The following is a 23,005-nucleotide window of genomic DNA, read 5'->3' as shown; positions in this document are numbered from 1 at the left end:
AGAACAGAAAACAGTTAAATGTGGGTGTGGTTTGAAATAATTTATGTTTTGCCGTAAAGATATTACTAAAATATCTTTTTCATTTAAAATGTGTACAGCATGGCAGTGGGTACATCCAAATTGCATTTACTCATTTATTTTTTGATAAATTTATTTATTTATTTATTTATTTATTTATTTATTTATTTATTATAGAGTCTTGCTCTGTCATCCAGGCTGGAATGCAGTGGTAGGATCTCAGCTCTCTGCAGCCTCTGCCTCCTGGTTTCAAGAGATTCTCCTGCCTCAGCCTCCTGAGTAGCTAGGATTACAGGCGCCTGCCACCAGGCCAGGCTAATTTTTGTATTTTTAGTAGAGACAGCGTTTCACCGTGTTGGCCAGGCTAGTCTCAAACTCCTGACCTCAGGTGATCTGCTCACCTCAGCCTCCCAAAGTGCTGGGATTATAGGCAGGAGCCACCGCGCCCAGCCCCCAAATTGCATTTAAACTCAAGAAAATGACAGTAGATCGCTATAGTTTCTTGATGTATTTCTAAAAGGTTTTCTATCACTTCCACCAGGCATGACCTGGTGTAGGGTAGTTCGTACTGTTTCTGTAGGTTTGAAGAAATATCAGCATTGGGAAACTGGAAAACAAATTGAATACAGAAGAAAAGGTAGAAAACGGTTTTAAAGAAAGAGAAGAAGCCAGTGCACTGTGACGACTAATACACACTAGAAAGGACAAAGAATCCACTTCCTGGCTGTTTGCTAGACTAGAAGAGCTCGGCGACACAATTAAAGATCTGGTTGCTGCTTTCCCTGTGACAGGGATAACAGAACAGCGTTTTCCCCTCCAGTTTTCTCACACCCATTTATGCCATTAGGCAGGAGGCGGTTTTTTGGCCCTAGGAGGTGATGGGGTGGGGATGAAGGTTTCATGAAGATCTAAGCTGGGGTTCATGTATGAGACAGGAAGTATTTGGTAGAATACACAATATGGTAGAAGCAGCCTGTCTGCTACCACCTGTACTCCCCCAAAAGAATTAAAGAAGATCAAAATAGTTAGAAGTTAGTGACCATCTCTCCCACAGGGGTTCTACGCTGTCCCTATGTCCCATACACGCATGTGACAGACCCTCAGGTAAGTTAGCAGCTCTGCTTGCCTGGCCTGCAAGGCAGTGCAGAGTTGCGGGTGTAGCCAGAGTGGCCTCTTACTCCTGTGCAGCGTGTGGGCAGCTGGGGCTGAGACCGCCTCCCAGAGCATTTTCAGGTCCTGAGAGGACACAGAGGCCTGAAACCCTTTCCTGCATGGCCCGCAGCAGTTTAGACCTGTGTCAAGAGCTGGCAGAACTGGGGTGTCCTACAACTGGTGTGGGGGAAGGCAGCCACAGGTGCAGGGTAAGGGGCATGCCTGAAGGCCAGATGAGAACATCACCATGCTGGTGGGAACCAGCATGAAGAGATGAGGACAGCAAAGAACCCGGCAGGATCCCTACGTTTCTGAAGATGCCCAGTGGACAGATGGAGGCTGAGGACCCGAGGCTTCCCCCAAGGGGAGGAAGCACAGTTGATATATCTCCTCTGGGTGAAGGGGAGACTCTACGTTGACCAAATTTACCATGAATCCATTAGACAAGCTCTGATCTGACTATGTTTCTATGAATTGGAAAACATTTTCCTTTAGAGGACAGAAGGGAGACTCGAGTTTCTATCGAGACAGATACTCAGTTTAGTTGCAGAAAAGTAAAGAGAGCTACAGTTTCGGAAAACCTGAGTGTGGAGTAAGAAATATTAAGAAATATCATATCCATTTTAATACCCACTCAATACTGAATTTTAAACAGGTATTTGGAGTAGAAGAGACACAGCCAAATGCTTGAACTTCATATGAAAACCTTTGAGATACATGATTAGCATAGCCTCACAATTGTAATCTGTGTGAGGCCGAATTTATCTCATTTTCCTTTGAACCCCAAATTTTAAAAATTTATTTATTGGTTGAAATGCCTATTAATGGTTCCTGTCCCTAAGTGGTTTGAAAACTCCTAGTGGGAAGGAAGCAGCCTTCTTAGAGGCAGAGTGGCCTCTGTCTGTGAGAAATATCCACCTACGGGTATACTTTTCTGTCTTGCTTTATCACTGGCTTTGCAACTTGGAGATGTAACGTAGCTTGAAATCTACTGTATGTGTATTGTATTTATATACATGTATAGATACAGGGAGGATAAAGTCACATAAAATGTCTTCTTTGACCTCAAAGAGCTTAAAGTTTATTGTTTTGCAAATAGTGTATAGATGTTTCACTCAACACATTTATGCCACTAGAGTAAAATTAAAGCAAAATGATAAAAAACATTGAATGTAAGTAAAATCAGAATCCTAGCTTAGACTTCATGCATATTTAATGTACTACCATTAAATGAAGAAGTTCATTAGGAGTTATAAATACGAGAGGCAGCATGGCAGAATTAAGTCCACGAGCTCTGGAGTCAGGCTGCCTGGGCCTGGATCCACATACTCACTAGCTATGTGTTTTGGGCAAGATACTTAACTTCTCTGTCTTTCTGTTACCTCAGTTGTAAAATGGAAATAATAGGACTATGACCTCATAGGGATTATTATGAGATTAAATGAGTCATCATATATAAAGCACTTTTTACAGATAGAAAGAACACTAGATATATGTATGTATTTATGCATCTGTATAATACATAGCAATGCATGTATTTCTTTTAACATGCTCTTTCTTTGCTGTAACCTAAAAAACTATTCTATTCAGCTGATGCTGTACTGCAGAATATAAATACATCTTTGGAAAGTCTTTTTATTTAATTTAGCAAATGAATTATATTAATCCCATACATTAAAAGAAAGGTGAACCAAATCATCCCCTTAATATTGTTTTTGCAGTTATGCATCCAATATGAAGTCCCACTATTTGGAAACTGCCACAAACATTAAGACACATAGATAGTAAAATACTTTTAAAATGAAGCACCAGATTTAGTTAAATGTCTTTTTGAATTAGCTGTGTGATAAGAAGGAACTGGTTGATAAAGGACAAGAGAAATGCTAAATATGCATCATGACAAACAGTGAAAAATTAAGGATTGTAACTAACATTAATTACATTCCAGTAAGATGAATAGGCTGCTCATCATTAATGAGAACATACACCTTTGTCTAAGTTTCACATCCACCTGTGATGAATGTGCTAATGGGGATAAAATACATCATAGTAACATTTGAATTAACAGCACACTAATAGATTGACATATGAGTATGAATAAAGCATTTAATCATATAAACTATACCACACCCAAGAGCAAATTTTTCTATCTTGCCTACATCACATCCAAGTGAGTGTAGAAAACATTAGAGACTTATTTTAAATTATATATTTAAGACACCATCCACATTGTGTAATATTACAGAAAAAAGAATTTACTTATTGCATTCCAATGAACTTAACTAAGGTGAATAAAAAGATTCAGTCTAACTCTGATCAGATAAACGGATGTCAAATCCTGTGTTATGCAAGCTATAGCATTGTGTCTTGTGTATGTGCTGCCGATGAAATATTATCAGTTTAATACCAAACATAAAGTGTACTGAGCTAAGGTCAGGCTTCTGTTTTGGGGCGAGTTCTATGATAAGTCAAATCTATCCTTTTTGTTGCTATCTGATATCATTTCTATAGCAGTAGACTAGTACCTCATAAATAAGGCAGTGCCACATTATTTTGATGGATGTTGGATTTCTAATATATTAAGTGATATTATTTAAAGCTGCACCCACTGTGATTAAATATTCTTGGAGGAGAGCAATTATGCATATATCACAACAATGGGGATAACAAGCATATGTGTAGAATCTAAATCCATTTGTGGTGAAGAAAATAAGTATGCTATATGATATTTTCAAGCAATCCCAAGATCATGTATAAACCACTCCAGTCTTTATTCTTATTTAAAAGTTATGAGTTAAAACCATTTGATTGCATAACAATAATAGCTAGAAGCCCTTTGAAAAGTATTATAAGCCATCAATCATTTATTCAGCCACTGAGCTCCTATTAGGTCGTGTACAATGGCAGTGCTCAGATAGGTATGTGGACACTGAAGACAAGGTTTTGCCCCTCGAGGAGCAAATATACTCATTGTGGAGGACAGAAGTACCAGCAAGTGTGCGAAAGATCTCAATCACAGACCTAAGCTGTGTGAATCCTAGCATGGAGGGAGGGCATTGCTTGGAGGTAGGGTAATCACAAGAGGATAGAAGGATCCCCTGGGGGAAAAAGGATAATTAAAAAATTTTTAATTGACAAAAATTTTATAGATGTATGTACAACATGATGTTTTAAAATATGTATACATTGTGAAATGGTTAACTCAAGCTATTAACATGTGTTACCTCACATACTTACCATTTTTTGTGGTGAGAACACTTAAAATCCACTCTCTGCATTTTCAAGAATATAATACATTGTTATGAACTACAGTTACCATGTTGCACAATAGATCTCTTGAACATATTCCTCCTATCTAACTGAAATGTTGCATCCTCTGACCAACATCTTTCCAACCACCTCCTGCTCCCAGACTCTGGTAATCACCATCTGTTCTCTACTTCTGTGAGTTTGACCTTTTTTTTTTGAGATGGAGTCTCGCTCTGTCACCCAGGCTGGAGTACAGTGGTGAAACCTCGGCTCACTGAAACCTCCGCCTCCCGGGTTCAAGCAATTCTCCTGTCTCAGCCTCCCGAGAAGCTGGGATTACAGGTGCATGCCTCCAAGCCAGGCTAATTTTTGTATTTTTAGTAGAGATGGGGTTTCACCATGTTGGTCAGACTGGTCTCGAATTCCTGACCTTGTGATCTGCCCCCTTTGGCCTCTCAAAGTGCTGGGATTACAGGCGTGAGCCACTGTGCCTGGCCTGAGTTTGACTTTTTTAGATTGCACGTATAAGTGAGATCATGCAGTATTGGCCTTTCTGCTCACGGCATATTTCACCTAAAAAAATGTCCTCACAGTTCATCTGTGCTGATGCAACTGTCAGGCCTTCCTTATTTTATTTTATTATTTATTTTTTTAACTACTCCCTTGAAACAGCATGAAACTTCCTTATTATTTTTTTTTTTTAAGGTTGAATAGTATTTCACTGTACATAAATACTACATTTTCTTTATCTATTCATCCACTGTTGAACATTTAGGTTAATTTGATATCTTGGCTATTGTGAATAATGCTGCAATAAATATGAGGGTGAAAGTATCTCTTGGAGATACTGATTTCATATCCTGTGAATACATTCCCAGTAGTGTGATCACTGGATCACATGGTAGTTGTACTTTGAATTTTTTGAGGAACCTCCATACTATTCTCCATAATGGCTGCACTAACTTACATTCCTATCAACAGTGTGTGAGGGTTCTCTTTGCTTCACATGCTTGCCAAATCTTTCATCTTTTTGATAATAGCCATCCTAACAGGTGTGAGGTGGTATGTTATTGTGGCTTTAATTTGCATTTATTTGATGACTAATTATGTCGAACATTTTTTCCTATACATTCATCAATTTATGAGTCTTTTGAGAATTGTCTATTCTCCTTTACCCATTTTTTAATTGAGTTATTCAGTTTCTTGCTATTGACTTGTTTGAGTTCCTTATATATTTTGGATATTAAGCTTTTGTAATAGTCCATTTTCATGCTGCTGATAAAGACATACCTGAGACTGGGAAATTTATCAAAGAAAGAGTTTTACTGGACTTACAGTTCCACATGGCTGGGGAGACCTCACAATCATGGTAGAAGGCAAGGAGGAGCAAGTTACATCTTACATGGATGGCAGCAGGCAAAGAGAGAGTGTGTGCAGAAAACTTCCATTTTAAAACCATCAGATCTTGTGAGACCCATTCATTATCACAAGAACAGCCTGGGAAACACCCGCCCCCATGATTCAATCATCTCCCACTCGGTCCCTGCCACAACATGTGGGAATTATGGGAGCTACAAGATGAGATTTGGGTGGGGACACAGAGACAAACCATATCAGTTTTTATCAGATGTATAGTTTGAAAATATTTCTCCCATTCTATACGTTGTCTTTTCACTCTGTTGACTGTTTTCTTGATTGTGCAGAAGAATTTTAGTTTGATACAATCCCATTTATCTATTTTCACTTTTGTTACCCATGCTTTTGAAGTCATATAAAAAAAATAATAGGCTGGGTGCGGTGGCTCATGCTTGTAATCCCAGAGCTTTGAGAGGCTGAGGCAGGTGGATCACTTGAAGCCAAGAGTTCGAGACCTGCCTGGCCAACATGGTGAAACCCCATCTCTACTAAAAATGCAAAAATTAGCTGGGCATGGTGGCGCACGCCTGTAATCCCAGCTATTCGGTGACTGAGGCATGAGAATCACTTGAAGTTGGGAAGCAGAGGTTGCAGTGAGCCGAGATCACACACTGCACTCCAACCCAGGCAACAGAGTGAGGCTCTATTTTAAAAAACAAAACAAAACAAAAAACCAAAACATCGTTGCCCAGACCAATGTCATTGAGCTTTTCTGGTTTTCTTTTTCTGGTTTTGAGACAGGGTCTCACTCTGTGAAGCCAGCCCAGGCTGGAGTGCAGTGGTATGATTTTGGTTCACTGCTGCCTCAGCTTCCTAGGCTCAAGTAATTCTCCTGCTTCAGACTCCTGAGCAGCTGGAATTACAGGTGTGCACCACCATGCCATACTAATTTTTGTAGAGACAGGGTTTCACCATGTTGCCCAGGCTGGTCTTGAATTCTTGGGCTCAAATGATCTGCCTGCCTTGGCCTCCCAAAGTGCTGGAATTAGAGACATGAGCCACCGCACCTGGCTGGAGCTTCTCTAAAAGGGAAAATTGGAGTTCATCATGCAGCTTTTCCTTTTTGCCTCCTTCCTGAGACTTATGCTCAAGGGACTAAACAAAGACCAACATTAAAAGTAGTCTCCTAAAATGTCTTGACCTAGAGGAGCTCAACAGTGTAGCCTAAAAACAGAGTGCATCTGAAGTCCTTCATCCACTAGGGGTGACAGGTGGAGTCCATGGGAGTGTGGAATAGACAGAGTGGGAAATTGGATATAAAAATCAAATATACACAAATAATTGCAATGAATATATTACAGTAACACAGGTAAATACAACATGCTATAGGCAGACAGAAGATAACAAAGAATCCTGTTCTTAACATTTGTAGACATTTTCACAAAGGAGGTAATATAAGTTGCATCTTGAAAAAAGGATAGGAATTCTTCAGATAGAGGAAAGAGGAGAATTCCTAGTAATGGAAGAGGAGTCACAAGGCCAAGGCCATGGATATGTAGAAGAGGACTAAGAGTTTGATATGATTGGCATATAGGCTGCATGAAGCTGGAAGTGAAAGAGATAGGACTGTCTATAAATGTAGAGTATATTATTAAAAAATATATATTCTTGTTTTTGAGAGAAAATAATATTCATCTCCATATCTATAGGAAGACATTTGAGGAAAAACAAAGCAGACTAATTTATTTACCTATTGCATAATGCCTTCATTTTTTTTCCAACAAATATATGGAATATTTTCAGCAAATGTGTCAGATTTGAGCTAGTTGCTGAGAATTATCATAGGAAGCAAGGGACAATAGGGACAATGTCTATCCTCCAGAAGCCTGCAGTCTACTGTGGATCAGAAGAAAATAAACAAGGAGAGTCAGTCAAAGGAAAAACTTGCCGAAGCTATGATGTGGTAGGCCTAGGTGTTATAAGCCACAGTAGGAGAACTTAAGAAGTCTGAAAGTGAATGACATATGAGGTAAACTTTCTAGAGGAGGAAACATTTAAGTTGACATAAGAAGGATGGTGAAATTGGATAGGTAAAAGTATAGAATTAGGTTGGGCGTGGTGGCTCACGCCTGTAATCCCAGCACTTTGGAAGGCTGAGGTGGGCGGATTACGAGGTCAGGAGACAGAGACCTTCCTGGCCAACATGGTGAAACCCCTTCTCACCAAAAATACAAAAAAAAAAAAAAAAAAAAATTAGCTGGGCATGGTGGCATGGGCCTATCCCAGCTACTCAGGAGGCTAAGGCAGGAGAATCACTTGAATGAATCCAGGAGGCGGAGGTTGCAGTGAGCCGAGATTGTGCCACTGCACTTCAGCCTGATGGCAGAATGAGACTCCATCTCAAAAAAAAAAAAAAAAAAAAAAAGAAAAGAAAAAAACTATGGAATTAAAACAATACATCTTTGAGGTCTTAATTATCTTTCTACTCTCCACCTCATTGATCCCAGTGCCTTACACACAGTGGGCACATGCCTACTAGTCGCAGCTGCTATTGTTGCATGAACGAACCCCTCCAAAACCTAGCCATTTTATGTATGGATTCTGTGATTAGATATTTGACACAGCAGGAACAACTTGTTTCCATTCCCTGATATCTGGGGCCTCCATGATATTTGAGAAGAAGCCAGGTGTGACCAGATGTCTAGGGGCTGCAGTCATCTAACGGTGTCTTCACTCACACAACTGGGTGATGCTGGCTGTTGGCTGAGGCTTTAGCTGGACAGTCAGCCAGAATATTCACACATTAACTAGCTATTGGAATACCCAGTGGTGCCCACTGGGTGGCATCCACCCATGTGTTTATTGATTGGTGTTGGCTATTGGTCAGAGCCTCGGTTGGACTGTCAGCCAAGATAGCTACATGTGATCCTCCCACATGATCTCTCCACATGGGCTAGCTGGGCTTGCTCATCACACGGCAGCTGGGCTCCAAGAGCAAGCTTCTCAAGATAGCAAGACAAAGTGCTTGGCATTTTAATGATCTAGCTTCAGAAGTCACACAACAGTCGTTTCACAGTACTTTCTTGTTCAGGAAGTCACATTCACTCTGATTCTCAGAAAAGGGACATAGACCCCTCTGCTTGGCGGAGGAGTGTCAAGGTCACACTGGACACAGGCTGTGTGGGATGGGAGGTATTGCTCTGGCTACCTTCGGAAAACATGATCTGTTTTAGCACTCAACAAGTATCTGTTGAATGAATGAATAACTTGTAAAAATTGTGTTTGAAACAAATGGCAGATCATGAAAGACTAATAGACCTTTTAAAAAGGAAATTTCTGAGACCATAGCCATCACTTTTTAAGGAGTTATCTCACCGTGATTTAGACATGTCCATCATGTTAACTACTTAGATCAGCGTTTCCCAGAATCTGTTAGGTGGAATAGTCTTACAGAGAAAACTTTCATAATCAAATAAAATGCACAGAATACTGCATCTATTTGCCCCTGTATCAGTTGTCTATTTGCTGTGTGACGAACTATCCCCCAAATTACTGGCTCAAAGTAGCAACCATTTTACAGTTCATGCTTCTGTCGTCTGGAATTTGGGCAGGACTCAACAGAGACAGTTCATCCCTGCTCCTTGGGCTACTAGGTGGGGTGGCTTCACGGGGCTAGGCATCTCAGATGGTCTCACACTCAGATTTAAAAATTTTTACTTTACCTTTTCTTCCTGCCCCCTCCCCCAGCCCAGAGTTCCTTTATAGCCTTATTTAAAATCAGTGCTCCAGAGACTACAGAAATGGCATGTATTTAAATTCTACTCCAGTTGTATTTGTCTGGGCATCAGAGGCAACAAATCACCCATGGCAGAGTTAGCTGTGTAATATCAGTCAGTGTTGAGACAATTGTCTCAACTTTAGTTTAAAGCTGAAGTCTGCAAAAATGGTGTACAGGGTACTCTGTGGGTTGTGCAGTGCTGGTCATGCCTTTGCGTATGCGTGTGGGTGTGCGTGCACCCCTCTTTCCCCCCATACTCATGAGGCTTTCTTAGAATGATGTGATCTCCCCAATCCTTTTGTTTTCTTCCTGTGTAGGGAACTCAGAGAATGTAACTTGTGGTCTCTCTGTGCCCTTTTACCAGCTCTGCCCTAGAGAGGTGGGATGGCTTATTTGATTGGTCAATTTGAGAAGAAAGCTGGCCTTGCTTGGTTCCTTCTTTCCTTTTGGGCATATTGCTCTGCTCCCTCTTTGATGTAAGCCCCTCTGGCAGGACCCCTCCATACTGCTTCCCAGGACTGAGAGCACAGGACTGCCAGATCTGGGGTTTAATGTTAATGTCCATTTTCCTGAAAGGCCTAATACTCAATGTCTTCCAACTTGGCCTCCATCAATTATAAAGATAACACTTCCATCCCCACTATTGTTCTTTTGTTTTATTTCTCAAATTGTTCAGAGCTGGGCTGAAAAGAGGGTGAATATTGAGGGGACCCCTTTATAGACTGATCATGGTTTCTGGGTTCAAAGTCTAGTCCCTTTTCTTGCTAGAATGATGACTTTGAGCAAGTAACTTAACTTCTCTGGGGCTCACTTTCCTCCTCTACAAAATGGGAATAATAATAGTGCTTATCAGGTTATTTTGAAGATTAAATAAAAAGTACTGATAATACTGTAAAACAGTCAATACATTTAGCTATTATGTATTCATGTATTCATCCACTGATCAAATTATATTTTAGGTGGATTTTTCTGCATGCTATGGATAATAAGACAGAGAGGGTGGCTACATTTGTATCATTTAGAGTTTAGTAGGGAGAGAGGCAGTGAACAAGTAAATAACCACATACACAAGAAAATTTCAGAGAGTGATAGATGTTATGGAGCAAAATGCTGGGGATTGGGTGGGGTGTGGAAAAGGAGTGCTCTAGCTGGGGTAATCAGGGAAGGTCTTTCTGTGATTCTCATGCAGTAGCTGTGAGTGAAGGCCTCAGAAGAGAATGGATGGTTAGTAGCGAAAAGCACAACTACCCCTGCAAAGGCAATCTGCAAAGCCTGTAACAGAACATTCTTTTGCTTTCCTCATGAAATTAAATGCTGCCACTTATCTCAAAACAGCTGTGGGTGGTTTTGTGCAAAAATTTTGGGTTAGTCTCTGGGTTCCTCAGATGGTTTCCTTTGCCTAAGACTGAATTTAGGGGTGTGGGGATTAGCTCCTTATCAAGATTAATAAGGCATCAAGGGCTATCGTATAGCCAGAAAAGGAAGTGCAGAGGGTTTAGTGAACCTTTCAGAGCTCTTCCAAGGACCACAGATAGTAACCTAGTACCACGGGTCAGAGCCTTGGGAGAGTGGCATCATACTCATGTAGGTCAGCACAGAGGTTAACAAAGACTTAAAGCTAAAATCTCCACAAGAGGAAGCCGGAGAGGAGCACCTTGCTCACCAACCTGTTCACCTCCCCACTCAATGGAGGGTAACTCCTGGCTGGCTGAGGTTTAATTTGTCCTGCTGTTGTTCACAGTAGAAATTTCTTGCTCGGCATATGAGCATATGGGTCTGCTTACTTAGACTCTGGCTACTGGTTTGTTGGGGATACATACCAGTTCTTTGATATGATAATGCCCCCTACTCTACCTATTGCATTGTTTCGCCAATTTACAAAGCACACTGGCAGATTCTTCTTTAAAGAACATATTAGCAGCATGTGGATAAATGAAAATCTAAATGACCAATACAAATTCTTGAACAAGAGGGCTGATAAAAGACATCTACCTCCAAAATATCCAGGTAATATCCAAATAAGAAAAATGACAAGTAACTCAAGGATATGTACTAGAAAGGGCACAGATCTGGGTATTAATGCCTTGGTTCTAGCTCTGCCACCTGTTAGCAGAGCAAGTAAATTGGGAAGAAAAAAGATTTATTGAGCACCTGCTATATGACAGATTTTGTGCTAGTAACTTTATATAAAATATTACATTTAGTCTTTACAACACCTTATAAAATAAGTATTAATCCTCGCATTTTGTAGATGAGGAAACTGAGGCATGGTGAAATTAAGTGTTCACACAATCAGGAATGGGAGGCCAAGTTTGAAGCTTGGGGCTGTCACATCTACAAGTGGGCTCTTCCTAGGATACTATGTTTTCATTAGACTCAATACTGCCTTTGGTCACTTTTACATTTTCCCATGGGGCCATAATGTATACTCTCTAATGCTTTCTTCTAGTTCTAAAGTTTACTCATGGCTGGCTGAGGTTTTAGTTGAACCTAGAACTACTAGTTCTAAAAATACTCAGAGTATTTTAAAAGTATTTATAATCTGTTGGTTTAAAACATATTCACAAGTTCTTTGACATTCCCTTAAAAGATAGAGCCTTATTTCCCTTCCCTTGAATGCAGCTGGGCTTAGCAACTTGCTTCTAATGAATGGAACAAGGTAGAAGTGGCAGCATGTGATCTTTAAAACTAGGTCATAAAAGGCAATACTATAAATTCTTCCTTGCTTTTTCTTAGATTTCTTGCTCTGGGAAAGCAGGCCATGCTGTAAGGACACTCAAGCTGCCTAATGAGAGGTGCCCTTGGTGGGAAACCCAGGCCTCTTGTCAACAGCTATGTAAAGGAACCCTAATTAGGCCCTCACATGAGACTGCATCCTTGGCCAGTGTCTTAACCATGACCTCATGAATTTCTGACCCACAGACAGTGTGAGCTAATAAGTAATTGTTTTCTTAATCCACTAAGTTTGGGGTATTTTGTTACACAGCAACAAATAACTAATACAATAATAAAGGGGCCAGGTATAAAGTCAAACCTGGCCTTTAAAAAGTGTTATATACTCATTGAAGATATATTAAGGAAATCTGAATGGATAAGTCAAAAAATACAAGAAAAATGAGAAGGAGAAGTTTATAAGGTCATCTCATACTTTTAACAGCACCAGTCCCTTAAGTGTAGTTTTGGCCCAAAAATATTCACGCCTTTTTTGCTGAAAGGCATCAGTATGGTAAGAGGAGATTTGGTATAAGTACTTGGGTGAATTCTATCTATTTGTGATTGTCTTTAGTGCTCTACTCATAAAATACAAATCTCTGGATAAGATGGGAGGAGAGAAAACTTGACAGTGTTGACTTTCTACCCCACTGCCTTCATAAAATTTAGCTAGATTGTGTCTACAATATAGAATATCAGTGTTGGAAGCAACCTTAAGAACGATTTAATATTTTCATTTAAGAGATTTAGGAATGGGAGCACTAAAGCATAGTGGTTGCCCATAGTCACACGGCAGGTAGGTGTTCTCCCTGAGATTCCAGGTGACTGAATTCCGGAGCAGTGCTTGTGCTTCTACTGGAGGCTGCTTAGGGTCCATTTGCTGAAGTGACTTCTGTAGGTATATTTATTTGAGCAGAGGTGAGAATGTGGCTCCCAGTGCTTCTACAGATTCTCCATACTTCTTTTCTCACACACCTTGCCATGTGTCTTGGGTAGTAGGATTTGCATTTTGTTGGGAAGCCTCTCCCTTGATCACAGGGAAGCCTGGAAGATCACTGATGTAAGCTAAAACGAATTCAGATGGGCATTGATGAAAGCAATTCAAATGTTGGAGAAACATAGCATTGCTCAACAAAATGCTCCAGAGTCACTGATTTTAATGATTATTTCCTTAGAGCGGGTGGCCTTCTTACTACTGGAGGACTGATTAGTGACTTTCCTAAGAAATACATTTCTAGAGAAATTCTGAAATTGACTCAAAGAAACATGAGACTTCATTTTCATGGACTTAAAAATAATATTAACATCAATCATTTAATGAAAAAGAAGTAGTGTGAACAGGAAGTAGCACAAAATACAGTGTTGCAGTGGAAGGTTGGTGTGTGCTGCTGGGAATCGAAAGCTGAGGAGGCTGTGGATGTAGGGAACAAGTACTCTGCAAGGACGGGGAGAGAGTGGTCAGAGGGGCGGAGAACCAACAGAGCCACCCATCCAAGCAGCCCAAATACGGGCTCTTTTGAACTGGTGTCTCGCCCCAAACACTAAACGGGCTGAGATGATGAGCTCCAGCTGCTTCTCCCAATGGTGTCTGTCCAACATGGTGATTCTGGGACATGGACATTTGCATGCTTACATGTGTGGAGGGCACCCCAAGGCTTATCACCACCCCCAGACCTCCCTGAGGTTTTCTTTACAGGCTGGCATCCCTAGCAGTGCATCTGGAGTGCTTTCCTAGTTACTGCCCTGGCCTGGAGGCCTGGTTTCCTCCATTAAATTTTACCATCTTATTGCCAACCCAAGGGTATCAGTGCCTGTTGGTCCCATTATATGATGCTGTCTCCAGGACCTAATTCACTAGTGTGGCTAAAAAGTAAAAACAAACAACCCCTCCCCCCGCAAAAAAAAAAAAACCCAAAACAAAACAAATAAAAAAAATCTGCTTAGCCACATCCTACTCCCTTGATCGGTGGCTTTCTCCCCGTTCTCCCAATGAATGTCTTTGGGGTCTTCCTTTTCTCCTCTGGCAGACACTCTTCCATTCATCCAATTCCTTCTCCATTAAAAGGGATCGAGCAGTGGTCTCTGAAAACATGTCTAGCAGGATGTCCACTTTCAGCTGCAAGAGACTGTTCTCTTCCTCCAGTTGCTGGTTCTGCCTGTGAAGGCACTGGCCTCCCTCCGGTCCACACCTCCACTAATCCCTAATTCCTGTCTCTGCTATCCACTGGTCATTTTCAAACTTCAGGCTTTGTGTTTGTTTTTGTTTTATGAACCTTTTCCAGGTTCATAGTGGGAATTCCATAGTCCAGGCCCAGCTCCTTCTCCTGGGTTGACTGATCCAAGGAATCAGGTTGGAGAGAGAAGCAGAATTCCAAGGAGGCATCTTCTTGGGACTAAACATATTCCCAAAGAGGGGCATCTTTGGCTTGATGATGGAAAAGCCAATGCTCCCTTCTCCTGACATGTCCCAGAAGCCAGGGATACCTCAAGACTTCCTGCAAGGACCCTGTCCACATCCCCATCACCCACTGTGACCATAGTCTGCCAGCCTTCCTCATGGATTATTCTAATTATTAACTGGGAATAAGCAAAGTGAAGACAAAAGGTCTCCAGAAATGCTGGAGACATTGTTGTTGACTCTTCTCTTACTCTCACACCCACTTTTGGTCTCTCAGCAACTCTTACTAGCTCTAACTGAAGATTATGTTTATGTATGTGTGTGTGTGTATGTCTATACATATAAAAAATAGTGATAAGAGCTATTATATATACAAGAACTAATACATATATATCCAAAATTCTGGCACTTTTCTCTACACCTTACCTCACTGCCACCTTCTTGGTCAAAGTCACATTTCTCACCTGGATTACTGTAGAATACATTATAATAATACTGCAATTACTAGATTACTTTCTGTAATAGATTATTTTCAACTGACCGCCCACTTGCACTTCTGCTGTCTGTAATCTATTCTCAACACCACAGCAGAATGATCCTGTTGAAAGGAAGCTATTTCTCTGTTAAAAACTTTTCAAAGGCTCCCCACCTCACTCAAAGTGAAAGCCCAAGTCCCTTCCGTGACCCACCAGGCTCTGTCTGTCCTGGCCACTGGGCTGCCCCACACCCTTGCCATTCATGACCATTCTGAGCTCATCTCCTGCCTCTCCCACCCTTTAACTGCACCAGTCACACGTGTCTTCTACTGGTGCTTGAATGAGCAGGCATATTCCCATCTTAAAGCCTGAGACCCCCATAGTTGCGCTGGCTCAAATGTCAACCCCTTCAATCCAACACTTTCTATCCTGACTCCTTGCTTTACTTTTTCTCCTTAGCTCTTATCACTATGAAACATGCTATATATCTAACTTATTTTTCTTGTTTGTTGCTCTTCTTGTGGTTCAAGGGAGAGAAGACAATAGTGTAGATTGAAGAGATTGCAGTGGAGATGACAAGAAGAGTCTGGATTCAGGATAAATTTTGAAGGTCATGCTGACAGGACTTGCTGTGGGGTTGAATGTGGAGTTGAGAGAAAGAAATCCAAGGAGGTGACTCTGGTTTTGACCTGAGAAATTGAGTGTATGGTGGTACTAGGGTAGGAAAATAATTTAGGATGATTTTTTTTTTTTGATAGGGAAGATCAATAGCTCAGTTTCAGCCATGTTAATTAAATGTACAGAGATGTAATAAAGATGCATTTATCATGCAAATCTAAACCTCAGGAAAGAGGTCTGGACTAGTAAAATGAACTTGGGTATCATCAACATTTGGATGATATTTGAAGATACGGGGGCTTTTGTAATCACTAAAGAAAAAAGTGTAGCCAGAGAAGAGACTTACAAAAAATTGCTGGAGGAGCTAGTGCTTAAAAATTTAGTTTAGGAAGGAATAGATGACACAGAAAAGAAGAAACTGTTTCAGGAGCCCAGCTCATGAGACTGAGAGCAAGCTGGGAAACAGGGCCCAAGTTTACCAGAGCATGTGACTACAGATATAAATAAGTTTGTGGAATGAAGGTGGGAAGTTGAAATGGTTTTCACATGATTGCATCTATATTTCTGCATGAAATGTATGACAAGGTCTTCAGCTGAAGTTGGGTGGGAGGAGATGTTGGAGATTTGAGGATTGAGGAGAAAGTGTGTAATAGTCATCTTGGGAGTAGGTTAATGAATTTACTAGGGGAGTTTAGTTGTCAGATAGTGTTGAGTGCTCACTGAAGATTTTTGGTCATAAATTTGAAATGGGTCCTGATAGCCTTGGTTGTGTGATTTTTCTCCAGCAACATTTGGCTGCTTGGGTACGGGGGTATGGTAAGCGATTAGTTGAGTTGAAGAAGGGTTGGAGTGGGGAGAGGGAGAAATGGAGAGTTGCTATTTAATGGGTGTAGCTGTCATTACACAAGGTGATCAAGATTGAGAGATCTGCTGTACAACATTGTGCCTGTGGTTAGCATTATTACACTGTATACTTAAAATTTGTTAATAGCGTAGATTTCATGTTAAGTGTTCTTACCACAGTAAAAAAATATAAAAAGACACATTCCATATAATATCAAATAACATTAGATTTGGTTGCAGAGCTCAGAGAAAATTTCTAACTCTGGATATGCATATTAAAAAATAAAAGTAAAAAACTAAAGAGTAAAAAAAATAAATAAACCTTCAAATAAAGGTTCAGAAAAATAAAGTTCTGGAAAGCAGATTTGGATAAATGAACTTTATAAATTAAGAAATAGAATAAAATGTACAACAGATAACTGGGTGCCATGGCTCACACCTGTAATCACAGCACTTTGGAAGGCAGAGGTAGGCGGACTGCCTGAGCTCAGGAGTTTGAGACCAGCCTGGGCAACACCATTAAACCCCATCTCTACTAAATACAAAAAACAATTAGCCAGGTGTGGCAGAGTGCACCTGTAACCCCAGCTACTCGGGAGGCTGATGCAGGAGAATTGCTTGAATCCGGGATGTGGAGGTTGCAGTGAGCTGAGATCGTTCCACTGCACTCCAGCCTGGTCTGAGTATTTGAGCAAAGGTTGGAAGGAAGGGACTGGAACTGACATACAGCTATCTCAGGAAGTGCAGTCCAGGCAGAATGACAACAGATGCAAGGTAGGCCTGTGGCTAAAGCGAGGTGCCCTGGGTATCTTGGAGGGCTCATACTCTGCAAGGGAAGAGTAGTAGGAGAGGAGGTCAGAGACATGATGGGGGGAAGGGATCAGATTGCATGTAACGTGCCAGCTTGAGGAGGGCTTTGCAGGCCATTGCAAAGATTTGGCTTTTACCTTGTATAAGATGGGAAGCCACTGGAGGGTTTGGAACAGAGATAAGACATACACTTAGGAGGACCACTATGCCTGCTGTGTTGAGAGGAGACAGAAGAGGGACAAGACCGAGGGAGGGAGGCCAGCTGGGAAGCTCTTACAATAATCCAGGTGAAAGCAGATAGAGACCTACACCTGGCTAGTAGCGCTGGCGATGGAGAAGAGAATCTGGCCAGAGTTTGGATGCGTTGTGAAGGAAGAAGAAAAAGGGTTTGCCAATGGGCTGGAAGGAGATGAGGCAGAAAGGAGACAAAGGAGAGTCCAAGAACTTTGTCCTGAGCAACTGAAAGGTTGGAATAAATATTTACTCAGATGGGGAAAACTGAGGGGGAGTTAGATTTGGTTTCAAATCAGGTTTTGGTTTTGTTCATGTCAGGGTTGAGATTCCTTTTAGACTTGAAAGCAGAGGTGTGGAATAAGCAGTTGGCGATATAAGACTAGAATTCAGGGTTCTGAGTTCTAGCTCAGTTCTATTTTATACTGAAGATAAAAATTTGAAACTCATCTTAAGCCATGAGACTGTATGAGATCTTTACAGGAATGCATGTGGATAGAGTAGAGAAAAGGCCGAGAATACAAGAGGCATACCAATGTTCAGAGGTCAGGAGATGAGAAGGAACCAGCAAAGGTTGATGAGTGGAAAACAAGGAGAACGTGGTGTCTGGGAGCCAAAGGCTGCAGTTATTGGCAATGGCAGGGTCTAGGTTTCACATGGTCTATGTCTAGTGAAATAGTGGAACACTATTTTGAAGATGATATTTCGCTAGACCTAGACCAACGACCATGTGAGTCGATGGCTAAGGTCATTGGAGCAAAGGAGGACAAGGAGTTGAGTCTCAGGATGTTGGTTGATTCCAAAGTCAATGATGGGGTTTATGGTAAGAGAAAGGCGGTGAGTAATAAGCTGACATCACCCATGACTCCATGAACCAGGAGGCAGCCAGCACACAGCAATGAGAGGCTTGTGAGGCTGCATAGTTTGGTGATTGGCTTCAAAAAAGCTGGGGTTTTTGAAGGAGAAGGTCAGACATTTGAGAAGTTACGAGGGGGCACCAGATGAGCATTTACCCCTCTCCCAGCTTTCAGGTGCTTGGGGAAGAGGAGAGGCAGTCTTTAGCTGAGAGGGCTGCTGGAAGTAGAATCCTCAGAGGACAGCCTGTCTTCCCTGGGCTGGAAGATACATTTATTTTTAAATTTATTTTTATTTTAAATTTTTTATTTTAAAATTTTATGGGTACTTAGTAGGTGCATATATTTATGGGGTACATGAGATATTTTGATATAGGCATGTAATGCATGATAATCACATCAGACTAAATGGGGCTTCCATCCCTCAAGCATTTATTGTTTCTTTGTGTTATAAACAATCCAATTATACTCTTTTAGCTATTTTAAAATGTACAATAAATTATTGTTGACTGTAGTTATCAAATCCTAGACCTTATTCATTCTATCTAACTACATTTTTGTACTCATTAACCATCCCCACTCCCCTGCTCCACTATACTTCCCAGCCTCTGTAACCATCATTCTGTCTCCCTGTGTTCAATTGTTTTAAGTTTTAGCTCCCATGAATGAGTGAGGACATGTGAAGTTTGTCTTTCTGTTCCTGGCTTATTTTGCTTAACATAATGTCCTCCAGTTCCATCATGTTGTAAATGACAGGCTCTCATAGGAAGACACATTTAGAAGTTGAAAAAGGTGTAGGAGAGTTTGCTGATCAGTGAGTTCCTAAGGGTACAGTGGAAAAGCTTGGGAAGAGAGGAGGATTAGTATTAGATTAGATAATACTTGTCTGCTGAGGGATGATCTGCTGATGACCCAGGTTAAAGTGTGTGTTGAGAGGGTGGGTAGCGGGAAGGAGCCACAAATGGCTGGTATTGGTATGAAGCATTTGGGATTAGTCCAGAGCAGCGAGGGGCAAGATCTCCAGGCAGCTGGTCTAGCCTGAGGCTGGAGACGTCATGGCAGGAGGAAGACAAGATGATTGAAGACCCTCCTGAGGCTGATCACACCCCATGTGTAGGGTGGTGGAGAGTAGAGTAAATCTCTCTATGATAGCTAATTATAATATTGCTATAGTCATCACGATTGAGGGAAATTTATCAGCAACTAAGCCATAGACTGAGAGAAGTTTATCTGCAACTAGGCCAAAGACAGATGAATTGCTTTTTGTCCCCACCCACTGACTATCCTAATAAGTGTTGACAAACATGAACCAAACTTTTGCTGATAAAAAGAAGAGATATTCAAGGAAACCTGGAGAAAGAGGTGAGCCTTTTTACAAACTTCAGGAAATGACCAAACCACTCTTACCTTTAGTTTTCGTGGTAACTGTTGGCCAGTAAAGTAGAGCTGCCCTGGGCTTCTGCGTCTGTCTTATCCCCATCAAGGGTCTACTGAGCAGGGAGATTCTAAAGGCTCATTTGACAACAAAAGGTTGGGATGGCCAAGAGTTGCTTCTTTTCCATTTATTTCCATTTGCTTTCATTTTCAAGCCTCGTTCATTGTGGCTGTGGGACTCTATTGCTCATGAAGGGCAAACAGGTCCTTCTCTGTATTCATCATGTGGGTTTTCAGAAGGGCCCCCGGTCTGGCAATTAGGAGATAGGACCCAGTTCTGACTCTTTTCCTTACCTCCCTTGTGACCTGAGCCAGGTAACTCATCCTCTCTAGACCTCAGTCTTTTCACCTGAGGTCCTTTTCACCTCTCATATCCTATGTCTTAAAGTTACTTGAGTCAGCAGGAAGTGAAAGTAGAATCTGCAATGTCTTGGTACAAACTAAGGAGAGAGCCCAGGATTTTGATTCAGAATAAGAAACTCATTATTCACTCTAGGGTTAATCACTTTATAGCAGCTTGACTAAGGGACATCACTTCTCTGAATGCATTTAAAAATTGTATTAAACAGGTTGATATTTGCACTTTTCTTGGCTTCTTAAGAGAGATTTTGATACTATAAATAAGATTATTGGTAGGGACGAATATGGAAATGATAAAGATGCTTCCAAGATTCTTACAGGTACCATTAACTGGCATAATATCATGGATTGTTGGTTGAATTGGCAACCAATCAATCAGTAGTAAGCATCTATTTTTTCCATCGAAGTGTATTTATTGAGGGGCAGGATCATGCTGGGGGAATATGGATAAAGTAGAATCACATAGTAGTACCTCACAGCTGGGGTCACCGACATGAGATAACTTCTTTAAGGTCATACACTACTAAGAAGTAAGTTAGGATTTGAACCTTGATTTGTCCGCCCCAAAGTTGATAATCTTTCTAGTCAACCCCCAGCCCCTTCTCATATTTATATGTTAAGTAAGTGGCAGGCACTGTGCTAGGAATTAGTGTTGCCCTGGCAGCATTTGGCACTGGAAATGGGATCTTATTTCAGCCAATCATTAGTTGTCCCATTAATTAAAACAGGCTGTATTATTTTGATTCTTGGTTTAGTCTTAGAGTCTTATGATAATAATTAGAAGCTGACATGACCAATTACAAGGGTTCTTCAGTGAACATTCATTTTCTGCAATAAAATGAGCATCTCAGGGGGTCTTTTCTCAGTGGGTGAGTGATATTCCACATGTTCCTCTCACTGATAGCCTATGGGAGAATGGAAGTTAGAGCGTGAAGTAAAAAATCAGGACAGCTAGAGAAAGCCTTGTCTGACCCAAATCTACCCTTATATGGGATATGTGGATATAAATATTCCACATAAATAATGTGCTTGTGTCATTTACTTATATTTTGCTTTTTAAGAGAACCACAATCACTGTGATTCATACTGAAACGTAGACACACATGTATCCACACACAAACCCACACTATCATCTGGCTAAATTACCAACTGCCCAACCTTCATCTGACAGTTGTGGAAAGAGAAATGCAAAATGTTTACTGCCTTGTAGAGAGTTCCCAACTGAAAGAGTCAATTGGTATAAATATGGGCTTTATGACCTCAAATTCCTGGGATTTATTTCAGGCGGAATTGTCTCTTTTTCATCATTCAAGAAAGTAGAGAACAGTACAGTGTATCTGTTTAGATTCTGGCGTCTGAGGTCTTTGTGGACTTGAATGCTGATAGGGCGATAATGCATCTAAACATTTAACTCAAGGGCTGCCAGAGAGTAAAATTGTAATTAGTTTATTAATTTAATAACTTCTTGCATCTTCAAGTAGAATAAATGGCTTAATGACTTGGAGTAAACCAACTTAAGAAATTAGTGTATTCTACTAACTATGTAGTTTTGGGGACAAGGATTCATCTTTCTATCTTCAGTGCCTAGAGTAGTGCCTGGAAGTGAATGTTATTTTTTTTGTTGTTGTTGTTATTTAGTTTTCATTTCATAATCATAAACTTAACTCTGCAATCCAGCTAGGCATGGAAGGGAACAAGGAAAACACGGAACCCAAAGGGAACTGCAGTGAGAGCACAAAGAATCTAGGATACTGCAAGCAGATGGGGTGGAGGGTGCTCTCCTGAGCTGCAGAAGGAATGGTCCGGTGGTTAAGATAAAACACAAGTCAAACCTTTTTAGAGCTGTCCACAGTCAGCAATGGTGATCTTCTTGCTGGTCTTGCCATTCCTGGACCCAAAGTGCTCCATGGCCTCCACAATATTCATGCCTTCTTTCATCTTGCCAAAGACCACATGCTTGCCATCCGACCATTTATTCTTGGCAGTGCAGATGAAGAACTGGGAACCATTTGTGTTGGGTCCAGCATTTGCCATGGACAAGATGCCAGGACCTGTATGCTTCGGAATGAAGTTCTCATCATCAAATTTCTCCCCGTAGATTGACTTGCTGCCAGTGCCATTATGGTGTGTGTAGTCACCACCCTGACACATAAACCCTGGAATAATTCTGTGAAAGCAGGAACCCTTGTAACCAAAGCTTTTGTCTCCAGTGCTCAGAGCACAAAAGTTTTCTGCTGTCTTTGGAAACTTGTCTGCAAACAGCTCAAAATAGACGTGGCCCAAGGACTCATCGTTGACAGAGATGTGGAAGAACATAGTGGGGTAATACATGGCTGGTAATACAGAGCTCCCGATGGCTGCATCTGCAAAGCACTCAATGACTGTTTATGGAATAAGGTGGAGTCCTGTTCCCTCAACCTTGCTACTACTATTTCCCACATTCACTTTCCAGATAAATTCCCAGGCAAGTTAGGGAGGAATCTTATGGAGAAACATATATTTCTCCAAATCCATCAGTAGTAGAAAATAACCTTGGACATAGGTCTTCAATGAATTGGTATGTAATTATTCAGCATCTGAGTCGAAATGCAAACAGTAGCTCCAGTCTACACAGAGTTATCCGAATTAAATATAGTCATATTTGTTGTGCTGACATCCATGTTGTTGAGAACATGCATATATATGATGCAGCTCAAATAGCATAGGGAGAACTATG

The 23,005-nt window shown here is 41.0% G+C and overlaps 2 pseudogenes; both read right to left on the bottom strand.

The window, feature by feature from the left end:
- Positions 1-14,216: 14,216 nt before the first annotated feature.
- On the bottom strand, positions 14,217-14,717 carry LOC108518522 (protein chibby homolog 1 pseudogene; annotated as a pseudogene).
- A 7,408-nt stretch (positions 14,718-22,125) lies between these two features.
- On the bottom strand, positions 22,126-22,620 carry LOC108518533 (peptidyl-prolyl cis-trans isomerase A pseudogene; annotated as a pseudogene).
- Between the last annotated feature and the right edge of the window lie 385 nt (positions 22,621-23,005).

The sequence above is a fragment of the Rhinopithecus bieti genome, unplaced genomic scaffold (assembly GCF_001698545.2).
Source record: "Rhinopithecus bieti isolate Rb0 unplaced genomic scaffold, ASM169854v2 scaffold_43749, whole genome shotgun sequence".
NCBI lineage: Eukaryota > Metazoa > Chordata > Mammalia > Primates > Cercopithecidae > Rhinopithecus > Rhinopithecus bieti.
The sequence above is the reverse complement of the archived record's forward strand: the minus strand, read 5'-3'. Positions and strand labels throughout refer to the sequence as shown.